Source organism: Castor canadensis, chromosome 9, assembly GCF_047511655.1.
Source record: "Castor canadensis chromosome 9, mCasCan1.hap1v2, whole genome shotgun sequence".
Classification (NCBI taxonomy): Eukaryota; Metazoa; Chordata; class Mammalia; order Rodentia; family Castoridae; genus Castor; species Castor canadensis.
In genome coordinates this window covers 99626465-99639884 of record NC_133394.1, presented here as the reverse complement: position 1 = coordinate 99639884, position 13420 = coordinate 99626465, and the positions used below count along the sequence as shown (strand labels likewise).

At 33.2% G+C, this 13420-nt stretch overlaps 1 long non-coding RNA gene and 2 pseudogenes across 1 annotated transcript; 1 reads left to right on the top strand and 2 right to left on the bottom strand.

The window, feature by feature from the left end:
- LOC109674727 (UDP-glucuronosyltransferase 2B31-like) overlaps nt 1-8095 on the bottom strand; it is a 51807-nt pseudogene extending 43712 nt beyond the window's left edge.
- The window catches only part of LOC109674816 (UDP-glucuronosyltransferase 2B4-like), a 722912-nt pseudogene that overhangs the window by 118010 nt on the left and 591482 nt on the right, over nt 1-13420 (bottom strand).
- On the top strand, nt 6888-9335 carry LOC141410965 (uncharacterized). Its single transcript, XR_012435791.1, has 3 exons — nt 6888-6998; nt 7858-8039; nt 9259-9335. It is a non-coding gene; the product is annotated as an uncharacterized lncRNA (long non-coding RNA).

Genomic DNA, 13420 nt, shown 5'->3' with positions numbered 1-13420 from the left:
AGGATTTGTGTCATGTAGGGTGAAATGTCACCTTACGTGTCTCTCAGTTTCCACTATTCTCTTCTTCCCTCTACTTTTTATTTTCCACTGACTAGTCCTAGTGAATTCTTAACAGAAGCAGTCAAATTATGTTAACGCTTTCCTTAAGAAACCCATCTACTTCTCAAAACAATTGAAAAAGGTCGTATTCTGTTCTTGGACTCAGTGACTCTAAGTGGTCAGACTTGGCCACATTTTCAACAATCACTGCACACTTGTCTCATTGCATTTGTGCTCTAGCTGTACACTGAAGTCACAATGGTGTTCATTTGTCACCTTTATAACAACATTCATGTTCTCTCTTCCTTTACTCACAGATTCTTCCATGATATACTCTAAATCTTGTTTTTAACCCATTATTGAGGCATTAACTTAAATGTCAATTGACAGAGGTTATTTTCTTGTCACTATTAGCCACAGCAGGATTTTAATGTTATGTCAAATTCTTCCTGGTGTGATTAAAAAGTCCTTGATACATTATGGAAGAGTTTCATGACTTAAAATATAATACATTATATATATATATATATATATATATATATATATATATATATATATATCCACATATTTGTAGTGTCTAAACTAACCTGGTAAACTTTATTGTGTAATATATTATAAATAAAACAAAAATAATAATAAGATGAATTTTAAACTGAAGATTAAGATTTAGAAATTTTAAGCTGGGCACTGGTTACTCTCACCTGTAATCCTAGCTATTCAGGAGGTAGAAATCAGGAAGACTGTGGTTCAAAGAGAGCCTGAGCAAATAGTTCACAAGACCCTATCTTGAAAAAAAACATTCACAAAAAAGGGCTGGTGGAGTGGCTGCCTGAGTTCAAGCCCCAGTACCACAGAAAAAAAAGTAATTTAGAAGTTTTGGTTATACAATGAAAACATTCTGTCATTATTCTTCAAATTCATCTTTCCTTCCTTATGTAGACTACATCATGCTGTGAAAAGTATTGTCTGTATTACAAATAGGTATGTACATCCAAAATTATTTGTGTTGTGGAAAATATTGCAGTAAGTCATTAGCTGTTTCATCTATGATATCAAAAGCAAAATTAAAATAAATTTCTTATTGAAAATAAAATCAGAGTTCAAATGTATTGAATAATTTAAATTCTTTCAAAATAGCATTCCTTCAAAAGGGATGAAACTCATACTCACTGATACTGATCATCTCTCTATTAATAGTACCTAAGAAATTGCAGTTATACCCACAAGTGGTCATGACTGTCTTCAAGGCCTTGAGAAGATCTGTATTTGAAATTGTGGTAAAGTCCACTCTAACAGCTGCTCCCTTGGCCTTCATATGAGCAATGTTATCAAGTTGATCGCAAAACAAAGGAATGTCCACCATAGAGATCCTGTGATGGACTGCTTCATAGATGCAACTGGCTTCACCATGAGTTATTAAAACTTTGTTTTTTGGGTGTTCTAAAACTGGGTGAGTTTCAAGAATTATTAATTACATGTTTTAGAAATGAAATGAGAAACATGAAACATAAATCTTGAAAAGCTGTGAGAGGCAGTGTTCTCTAGATAATAGATTGTAACAATCATACTGACTTGAAATTGTTTTATAACATAGTACAAGAAGCACCTAAGTCTTCTGGAGAATGAAGGGAATGCTACATGTAAGAGGTTGTATGTGACTTGAGAATTGAAAAATGAAAACAATATTGATAAAAGGAGGAAAAAAAATAGGAACAGTTTTTCTAAATTTGCAGCATGTGGCAATTTAAAAAAAATTGAAGAGGGACATTTTGGAGTATTTGGCCATAAATAAATAATGGAGAATATCCAAGGCAGTAGGAAGTGGAATGGTTGTGGTACAGGTATGAGAGGAAACACAACCCACACTTCATCATTAAATGTGTTACCACCTCATGATAAAGTTTGTAGGTTTATTTCAATGGAAAATGCAGAGAGCATGGTAAGAGAAGGACAGCATGTTATTTTGAGTGTCATTTGAAATTCTTCTGGAGCAAGAGGATTGATATGGCAAGCTTTAGAATATGAGAGAGGGGCAATGAAAGAAATGCCTCAAAAATTCTGACAGGTAATAATTACATCTGAAATATAGATACTTTGATTCTGCAATAGAGACCATCATTGTGAACATCAAAATCATAATATAGTTTTTGTCACTCACCTAATCTTAAAAAAATGAAGAAATTATTTTTATTTCTTAGTTTTGAAATAGTAAATACTAAACTTCTTTCTTTCTTGTTAAGCTATAACCTTTATGACTGGCTGTTTCTCATGTTTTCACTCTTATTTTCCAGTTTTACCAAGAAGGTCATTCTGGGGTAGCCACTTATATAGTCGAGTTAAACCCTAAGGTGTCTGGTTTCTTGCCATCATATCTCCAGAGAACCCATTGATACAGAAAATATCTTATTCTATAACTGAAATTTCAAGTTATACAAATCTTGACTTACACAAAATTGGATCAGTTGAACAACTTCCATTCTAAAGATAAGGAAATTAAGATAAGAGATTTTAAGATAGTTTTACTAAAGGACTGATGGACAATGAATATTTATACTGCCTGTACTTTCTTCATAATCAATTGAGTGTAATATACTCATGATAATTATAGAAATGGTTTGATAAGTAACAAATTAAAGAATTTATGAAAATTTAAGCCATTTAATGTGATTCTAGTAGGCAAAATTATGCCTAGTTAAGAATAATAGGCTGCATATTTGTTTTGTGTATTTTATGTTAAAATTTTCATAATAAAAATTTATGCTATGTTAAAATTTTCATAATAGTTTGATTTTTCCTCTTTGTATGATATGGGAAGGCATTTTTGTGTCCACATATTCTTCAAATTATTTGTTATAATTAGCTTTCCAACCATATATGACAGAAACAAAGTGATGAGGTCAGCTATTTGTGAGAAATAAATTATTCTAACTAGAAGTTATATGCAGCTAGTTATATATCATAAAAAATCAAGCACTACTTCCCCAAATTTTAATTGGCAAATTTGACCATAATGCAGAATTTATGGGTTTAGGTAGGTTTGTAAATTTTTATTGATGAAAAAAATAACTGTGTGTGTTGAAAAAAAAACCCTCAAAATTTGATGTTAGTAATTTTGTCTGTCAACACCTTAATTATATTGATGACTCTTGAAGCTACAATGTTTTGAGAGTAGTTATTAAGACAGTCTCCTATAGATCAAGATGATTTTCGTCTCTTCTATACAACTAAGGAACTGAATTTCAGATTGGCAAGCATCCTTAATATCTGGAATGTAATTTGTAACAGTTACTTTCCATATTCTATGTGAATGGTGAAGTGATGTTATGTTTGCAGAAAAAAATACTTCCAGTGACTGGGAGAAGCCTATATCAGACAGAAAACTGAAAACTAGTTCACAAACATGCACATATCATAAGTGTACTCAGTGTATTCTATACATTGGACAAGATGTTACAGACTTCATTAAGTTGGAGCATTCTGAAGTTCTTCTCTACAAGATTCGCTTCCTCTTGGCTCTTTCCTTTCCCTTTTCTCTCTTGCAGCAGAAAGAGATATAGTCTGACATGTTATAAGCTGAGCTCTTGGATAGTGCACTTCAACTACAGGGTCCACTTCATAGTCATGTCTAATCTCCACATTTTATTTTATAAACATTAGCCAGATCTTGTGTCACTAGGGAAAGCTGTTTTCTTCTTCTGTAAATGTCCTTTGCAAGGAACTACTGAGCACTGCTTGGTGAATTCTGGCCTACTTTTCTTGAATAGCCCCCTGAAGAGTTAGCTGAATCAACCTATACTAGTGTGTGAATGAGCTGGACTTATATTGGACACTGAATGTGCATGATGAAATTTATTTAGCTTTCAATAACTGCTTAAAATTATTGCTATCCCAATTACCACTAAACCTTTTGAAAATGTCTATAATATACATAGTGATCTCAGGAAATATGCATAGAAAAGGAAGGAATAATAGTGCAGAATTTGATGATTGCTCTGTATCTTACTGCAGTACCATTTTCATACCAATTTTTTACCGTATTTGGTCAGTGTAATCTTTTGCTTTTCAATGATAATCCCAAATTATTTTCAACAAAACACCCTCTGTACTATTTTAACATCTACCATGTATATTTCTGTTTTGTTATTTATAAGGTTAATTTGAGATATGACAATTTGCTTTTTTTTTTTTTTGGTACTGCTGGAGTTTGAACTCAGGACTTCTGCTTATTAGGCAGACATTCTACCACTTGAGCTCTGTCCAGCCCAATAATTTATTTTTGACACACAAAGTTTCTCAGAGTTTAGGAAACTAGTTCTGTTTGTGTCCACCAAATAGGCCTTTTTTTTTGTCCCTTTGTAGAGTCTGTGCAAGGGTTGATGAAATGACTGTCCTTTCTTCTGTCATGTTACTGACACCACAACACCATTTTCTTCAGAACTCTGGACAAAATCTTTCATTTTCTTAAAGAATTTGATCCAGCACAAAAGACCAATGATAGAGCAAACAGTAATAGTGTGCAGTCTTGTTGAGATGAAATACAAATAAATGAATACTTACTAAAAAAAAAGAAAAGATTGTTAAATGTAAGGACAGAAAAACCAGGTTTTACCAGTAATTATTAGTGTAATATCCATGTAGCAAATTTGTACTATGACATAAATAGCCTCCCTTATGCATATTTCTGTAAATATGTGTTTGTGTTTATATGTATGCAACAGGAAAAAAAGAAATTGAATCTCTAGGCAATGATTATTTTAGATGATGTTAAGAATTGTTCTATTGACATTCTTAGTATATAGTTCTAGTTCTTAATGTATTTTCTCTGAGTTAAGAATTAGAGCTACTTGTTACATGGCTTTATTTATAATTGTTACAACTGTTTTAAACTTTCTAGGATGATCCAGGTAGGATATCAAAATCACTTCAGTTTTTTTGTCATTAGTATTTTATTTCCCTCACTGTAAGCACTCAGGAAAAATGGTTGATTTGGTTTTACACCTATATTTTCTCATCTCTAGAATACTTACTCCTCATCCTATAGCTTCTGAGGGTTTCCCCAAATTTTATACAATAATAACCTTAATAGCTGGAGGTTAAGGATAACACACATTTAGAAAATTGTAAATGTGATTTAGATATGACATGAAATATTCATAAAACACTATTCATGTCCAGAACTATATATGTCCATATTACAACTAAACATGACCCAAGTTAACATTTTCACCACGTTGGAACTATTCAAATTTGTGTGAATACGTTTCTGGGATTGTTTACTTATGACACATTTTGCCCTGACATCAGACCCAAATTTGTAAATTAATATTATTTGTTATAGACAGAATTGCTATACTTGCCTTATACTTGTTATGTTATAAGAGAATATTGATGACAGTTTGTTCCAGTCATATTGTGGTTTTCTCCTCTACAAGGGGAACATAATTCAAATTCCTAAACATAGCATTGTTTATGTTATGATAAAATGTATCATTTTAAAAACAGTCATATCAAATATTCCCTTTACCTTTTTAAAGTACAGTTAGGGTCTTTGGATGATAAAATTTAGTGATTCTTAAGAAATAGTTTGTGATAGAAACAAAAACATGAATATTACAACTGTCGATATCTCTGGATTATTAAGTATGGAGACTTTTTAAGTCTTTTGTGGGGATTAACCAGATTTTCTCCATACAACACAACATGAGATTGGACCATTGCTATAGTAGTTAGCTTAACCATCTCTATGAAAATTCTAGTCTAGTTTCCATTATCTGCTGGTTTAATTCTTGCAACAAATTCTTAAATATTTTCCCTTTACATTATTTTGTTCCTGTGCAGTCCAATAGGATGACTGCATTTTGAGATAATCTTTAAAAGAAAATCTCGTTGAATGTCTCCCATGCATAGCATTATCTCACTCCAACTTATCCTTCCAACATCATTTGAGTCTTCATTTATTCTCATCCTGCTAAAGTAAATTTAAATCTCTTGAGAACTCTCCTTATGATCCTCTCTGTATCATTTTTTAATTCATGTATTTTTTAATGGTTCTTCAAATTTTTTATTGTTGTGCTGGATGGGGATAAATTGTAGCATTTTCAAATTCTTACAATGTACCAAATATATTGTACTTAAATTTACCCCCTCCACTGTTCTCTTTTATCCTCCCATCTCCATTCCTGGAATAGGGAATAAATAAATGTTTCAAATTTCTAAGTTATCTCACCCCAACTCATCTCTCCAGCATCATTTGACTTTTTATTCATCCTCATCTTTCTAAAATAACTTTGAAGTTCTTGAGAACTGTCCTTATGATTTTCTCTGCATCATTTTATTTTATTCAACTATTTAATTTGATTATAGTTTTTACTATCTTCCAGTTTATCTCAACTTTTTTATGTGGTGTTGCACATTGTTGATGTTTCACCTAAATTACTCAAGGATTCTCAGATATATTCTGTAATCTCTGCTGATCTTTCCTTAACACCCTATTCTCACATCTTTCTTACAATCCAGACCACCTGAGTGGGGATGTACAGTCATTTTCAACAAAACTGCAGTGCAAACTAATCACATAAGCAGGAACAGCTTGCCTTAGGCAGGGGTTTGGTAGGCTAACAGTGTAGTTCTTCAACAAGGACAAAATTTGGTAAGAGTGAGCAAGGGAATTTGAAATTCCAGTAGGTTTGAATATGCCATCTGTAAGTTTTCCCCATTGTCTCAAGTAATGTAGAGGGTCTTCCTGAATCAAGAAAATTTTATGAAAGTCAGGTTAATAAGAAAGTATTATCAGTAATATAGCTTGTGATTTCCTGAAATGAGTTAGAATAGTGTCAGCAAGATGTTTTGTTATTGTGTTTTGATTTCAAAAAGTATAAAAAATGCTGAAACTGTAGTTTTTATCATTACAGATGGGGACATGATTTAGTTAGTTAGAAGAACATGTCATGGCATCATTGGTAAGTATTATAATTTCTAAGTAAGGAATCTAAGCTATATAAGCAGAAACAATTTCCTTAACACCATGTAGAGATTTATGTCGTAAATCAGGTGTAAGTACTCAGTGTACACACCATTACACACTGAATGACTTACTGAGGCTTACAATTACTGCTCCTTAAGACATATGAAAAGTATAGTAAAGGCATGCATAAATGCTCTGTGACAATTTCAGTGTTTCAGACCCATGGGTTTCTAAGTATCTACATGATGTAAGTAGTCTCAGTATTTCTGAGATTAACTGATCATCTTATAATTTCATTTCACCTTCCAATTTAATGTTCACACACTCACCTTCAAAAGGACAGCATTAGGATTTCACAGTAAAAATTGAAAAACACAGCTTTCCTAGAACTTCAGTATAAAACTGATTCCACTTCTCATCAAATATTTGGAACCAGAAGTCAAAGAACAGAATAAACAGCATATTTTTAACCTGATCCATGAATGTCATTTGATCAGTTAACTCAGATGTAATAACAGGCACATAGAAAGGAGACACAGGGAGTCCTCCACTGTACTTCTCATGTGTGTTGTCAGGAAGGAAGCAGAAAGGGATGTTCAGTAGCTCAGCAAGCAGCTCACCACAGGGTACCACAGCATCTGCAAGACTGACATCAAACCTTGACTCTTGCAGTTTTGTCATAAATTTATTGTTCAAACCCATATCTCTGCAAAATGTTTCCATAATATCAAAATATTCACTGAAGAATGTTTGCATTACTGTATAATATATCCAAAGTGAATATTTTAGTAAATCGTATACATATTATTTGATCACTTTTTCGAAATAAACTTCTAAACTACTTTTGTTCAAAGATGTAGGACAAGCAACAAATTTAGCAGTACATGATTTGTTTGGATCAATAAAAATGGAAGATGATGATGTAAGGATAGTCATGTCATGTCCTCTCTGCACAAGTTCATCCAGGATTATCTTTACATTCATCCAATGGCTATAATCCATGGGCACCACCAACACCTTTCCATAAATCTCAGAGGTAAAGTAACACATCAGTTGTATCAGAAGATGAACTAAACCCCATCTCGTAGGCATCTAGGTATAATGTAATTCCTCTCTTACATTTGCTGTTTATTTCTGAAATTTCATGCTTATAAGCAAGGATAAAACAATCAAGAAGTCAAAACTTCAAATTTAATAAATAATAAGAGTTTAATTACATCAATCTCAGATTAATGAATACAATATTAGTGAATTCAGGGTTATAAAACTTTATGTCATTTATTTTTATACACGTTCTTCTTCAAATAAAATTAAATAATCTTGATGTGTCTTAATTGTCACATTTTATAGTGGCATTAAGGAAAGTTGCCACAAGAAGCTCTTCTGTCTGCAGTCTCCTTTATATAGTACCAAAGATGTCAGCATATTTTGGATTTCAAGACTCCATTTAATTTTTAAAATTTTGATTACTTTTAACATATATCATAATTCACCAAATTAATGCTTATAGTGCACTATTTCATAATATATTCAAAGAATTGTGAATATATTGTGAAGAATTGTGAAGTTATGAAAATAATTCAATTTAGATTAGTGTCATCTTCCACCATAAAATACCTTTCCATTTAGCCATTAATACCACCTTGCTCAATTCCTGCATGCCACAGTGACAGACAAAGATGAGTCTACTTTCTATCTGTATAGAAATGCATCTTATGGAAATGTGTGGATATATTTCATACTTATTTTGTTGAATTTATTTCTAAGAATTTTTGATGATTTTTAAATTGTCTTATTTTCCTAATTTCATTTTGTTTTTATTGCAAGTGTGTAGATAAACACTTGAATTATGAAGTTGATTTTTGAAGTACAAACTTTTTAAGCAGATTATTTTTCTAGTGGGCCTTTACAGATATCTTTTATAGAAGCTCATATAGTTTCATTATATATGCTTCCAATATCAATTATTTTATTTCATGTTCTTTCCTAATTGCTTTGTATTGACTCTCCAGTGCAGCATTGAAATGAAATGTGAATGACTCTTCTAATTTTTTTTCACCTATCTTTCAATCAAATATAATTTTTGTAGGTGTTCTTTATCAGTTAAGTAAGGTTCCCTCTGCTAATGAAAAGACTATTTTTATCAAAATACACATTCATATTAGTTAGATGTTTATTACTCCAATAAAATATCTAAGACAATCAACAAAGTAAGGGAAGTGGTTTCTTTTGACTATGTTTTTGGTTGTTTTCAGTACATGTTTTTGTGGACCCATTGGCTCGAACCTCTGGCAATGCATTATATCATGGAAGGTAGCACCTGGAAGAGGTAAGCTGTTTATCTTATGGTGATGATATGTTAAAAAATGAGATAAATATCTGGGGTCTCATATCAACTTCCATGACACACCCTCAATGAGTTAACTCCCTTTTTAACTTCCTTTAAGTAGGTGCCACTTGTTAAAGGTTCCACCACCATCCATCATTGGCACAGGCTGGTGAGAAAGCTTTAACAAATGGGCCTTTAGTGGAAAATTGTCCCATATTAAAAAAAAATTTGTAAATTTATTGAATTAGTTTTTCAGTTCTAACAGTATTTTTTAGAACTTTTAGAATTATATATATATATGAAATCAGGCAATCTGCAAACAGACATATTTCTTATGTCTTATTTCTTATTTAGATATTTCTTATTTAGATGATATTTATTACTTTTCCGTGTCTAGTTTTTCTGGCTTGGAATTTCAGTTTTTGGTTTAATAGGAGTGATGAGAAAACATGGTTGTCTTATTTCTGATCCTAGAGAAACTGCTTTCAGTTTTTCAACTTTGAGTATAATATTAGCTGTGTGCTGGGGTATATAGCTTTTTCTATGTGGGGATTCCTTCTTTCCCTAGTGTGGTATGAGGGATACTAAAGTTTTTTATTATTATTATTTTGCTGGGTAGGGTTTACATTGTGACATTTACAAAGGTTCTTACAATATATCATACTTGAATTCACCACCTCCAACATTCTCCTTTATCCCACCATCTCCCCATTCCTGGAAGAGTTTCAGCAGGTATCATTTTTCCATTTACAAATATCTGTATCCAGTAATTGCACCATATTCACCTTCTTACACTCTTCCCATCTCTTTTCCTCTTCCACTGGTATCAACTGTCCCAGACAAGACCATTACACCTTCCTGTTCTCAAATTTTGTAAAAAGAAAACAAATGACATTTTTTCTTGTTTAAGATAGATATACAGGGAGTTTCCTTATGGCATGTCCATGTATGCATATATTACAGCCCAATTTGGTTCATCTCCTCTATTTTCATTCTTTCTTAGTCCATTTCTAATGATTGTATCAACTACTTTAAAAATTCTCTATTCATTCTTGTATACAGAGTACACCAACCATATTCACTCTCCTAAATCTTCCTTTCCCCTCCCTCTTTTTAAATGCTTATCTCCATCTACAAGCTCACCTTATGGTTTTATTTCTTTGTTTTTTAATATAATATATTAAAAATTTGATTTTCATATATTGAAATCATTCTTGAAATACAGGGTTTAAACTCCACTTAGGCATTTTGTGATCATTTACTGTGCTGAATTCAGATTTTTTTAGAAATTTTTGCTTTCACATCCACCAGGGATATTGATCTATATTTTTCCTGTAATGTGTTGCCTGGCCTTAGGGTATGGGGAATTCTGTCCTCCTAGTGTGAATTTGTGAATTTTTCCTACTAAATCCAAAGATTCAAAAGTATTAGTGTAAAGTGTTTGACTATTTCAGATAATTCACCAGAGAATCCAACTCATCCAAGAGTTATATTTGTTAAGAGACTTTGATTGCTGACTCACTGTAATTTTTCATGATCAGTTTTCTCAAACTTTCTATTTCTTCATAATTCAGCTTTTGAAGATTATACATTTCAATGATTATGTTTCTTTTATTTCTTCAAGTTCAGACAACTTGTTGATTTATACTTGCACACAAGAGTGGTCTTATACTTCATATATTTTGTGATACTAGTTTCAATGACTCCTTTTGGCCTATAATATATTATAGATGATTTTTCCTTACTGATTTTTATGTCAATGTCTTATCTGTTATTGAAAGTGGAGAATTGAAATTTCTTACTATTATTGCATATCTATCTTATTTCTTCCCTTAGTCTTATCAATGTTTGCTTTACTTTTTTAGGTGCCCTGATTTGGCTCCATATATATTTGTAACTGTTAAAATCTTAATTACTTGACCTCTTCTGCAAGTGCAATGACCATATTGTTCTGCTTTTAAAATTGTTGACAAAAGTGTGTCTTGTCAGTTATAAGCCTCAGTACCCACCTTCTCTTTTGGTTAACATGTATGTAGAATACCTTTTGCCATTGATCACTTTAGAGTGTGTATGACCTTAAATCTAAAGTGTGTCTCTTGTTGGGATATAAATGGGATTTCTTTTTTAATTTGCTTAGTCAGTTTTTCTCTTTGGTCATGTAGTTTTTTTAATGATTTATATTTAAACCAATAATTCATAGGTGGAAAACTGTTGCAATTTTTAACTTTTTGTTGTTTATTATAGTTCATTCATTCCTCTCCTGTTGTCTTGCTGTCCTTCTTTGAGTTTTGTTGATGTGTTGTATCAGTGGCAGTGATTGTATCTGCAACAGGTATTTTCTTTGTATTTCCTTTGTATTTCCTGTTAATCAGCTTACAACAATCTATTTTGAAATGGTAGCAAGGTTCCTTCAATTGCAAACAAAAACTTCTGTACTTTTACCTTTCCTAACATTCTGATTTGTTTTTCCTTATTACAATTTACATTGTTTTATATTGTTTCAAATTCCATACTTTTTCTTTTTTTTCTGATGCTTTCATTTAGGACTTCCATGATGAACATATTGAATAGAAGAATCAATAGTGGGTATCCCTGCCTTGTTTCAGTTCCTAGAGGAAATGTTTTCATCTTCTTGCCTTTGAGTATGATGGCAGGGGTGGGTTTGTTGTGCAAGGCTTCTATTATGTTCAGGTACATTTTCTATCTATGGAGCTTATTAAGAGTTTTTATTTTGAAAGCCTGTTGAATTTTATCAAGTGCTTTTCTGCATCTATTGAAGTGATCGTGTGTTTTCTATTCTTTATTCTACTAATATGTTGCATCACATCCTTGATTTTCAAATGTTGGATAATGTTGCACTTATGGAGTTTAGCGGTTTTAATGATGCCAATACATAAGGGAAATAATGTACAATGACCCACCTGTAAATTAGCTTTTTATAGTAGATAACTGACCTGGAATCCTGGGCACTGGGTACCAGCAGCTGGCAGCCTGCTTATTGGAGAACATATTTTTTTCCTTCTTTTGTCCTCTCTCCAGAGAGCAAAAACTCAATGCAGAGAACTGTGGGAGTTCTTCAAGCAGCTGGGATTTCCTGGCCCCACCAAAGTTTGTGGACATGGAACCTCTGACTGTTGCCTACTTGCCCTGACCTAGGCTGACCACAGAGGTCACTGAGTGAAGTTACAAACCCTCCAAGTGAGCATTGCGCATCATCTACTCTGAAGGGAACCACGTAACATTGCTGCTTGTGGGCAGATTTTACCTTTCCTGGACAAACCAGATGGCCTACTAAATGGAGGGAAATTTTCACCTCCACCTGGTGGAGGTGGGGTATAGTATTCAGCCTGTGTGGGGGCAGGTGGCCCAGGCACCATCTGCGTGTAATTGACGTAATGGTAGAGGTGACATCTAAAGAGAAGTTGGAAACATTAAGCTTCTCAGATAAATTGCAAATTCCTTTCCAAAACAACAAAATGCAGCTGCACAATGTGGGTGGTGGACCCCAAGGCCACGCAGAGCTGAGCTGACTTCCAAGACCAAGCCAAGATGACCACCAGACCTTCTGAGAATCTCAGTTTGATAAGGAGAGGGGCAGACAGGTGGCAAGTTCAGCAAGAAACTGACTTGGTGCCAGCCAATCACAAATACAGTTTCAATGTAGGATAACTGAACCTAAACCACTTAGTACTCTATATTATTTCCTAGACTTCAGCCATTTTTTGACTTGGCTTTTTCACTAAGTCCCAGGACTTGGATGCTATTACTCTCTTGCATCTCACTTTTTTTTCCAGTCCCCTAGAGTTTAGACAGAGACTTCTATCACTCCATCAAATATGAATACCAGGCACCTGTCAGCCAGTTACATGGGAGTAGCATGGCTTCTGGACTAAATAAAGACTCTGGTTGTGAAGCTTGCTGGAGTGGGTCAGTTCAATCCCCTTTGACTATGGCAGAGAGAATTTTGATCTGATTTCTCTTCAGTTTCCATTCTGATCTGGCTTACTAAGGAGGGGACCTGAGAATGGTTGGTCTCTCTCTCTGCCTGCCCCCATTCTTTATCTCTCTCTCTCACTCACTCCCTTTTC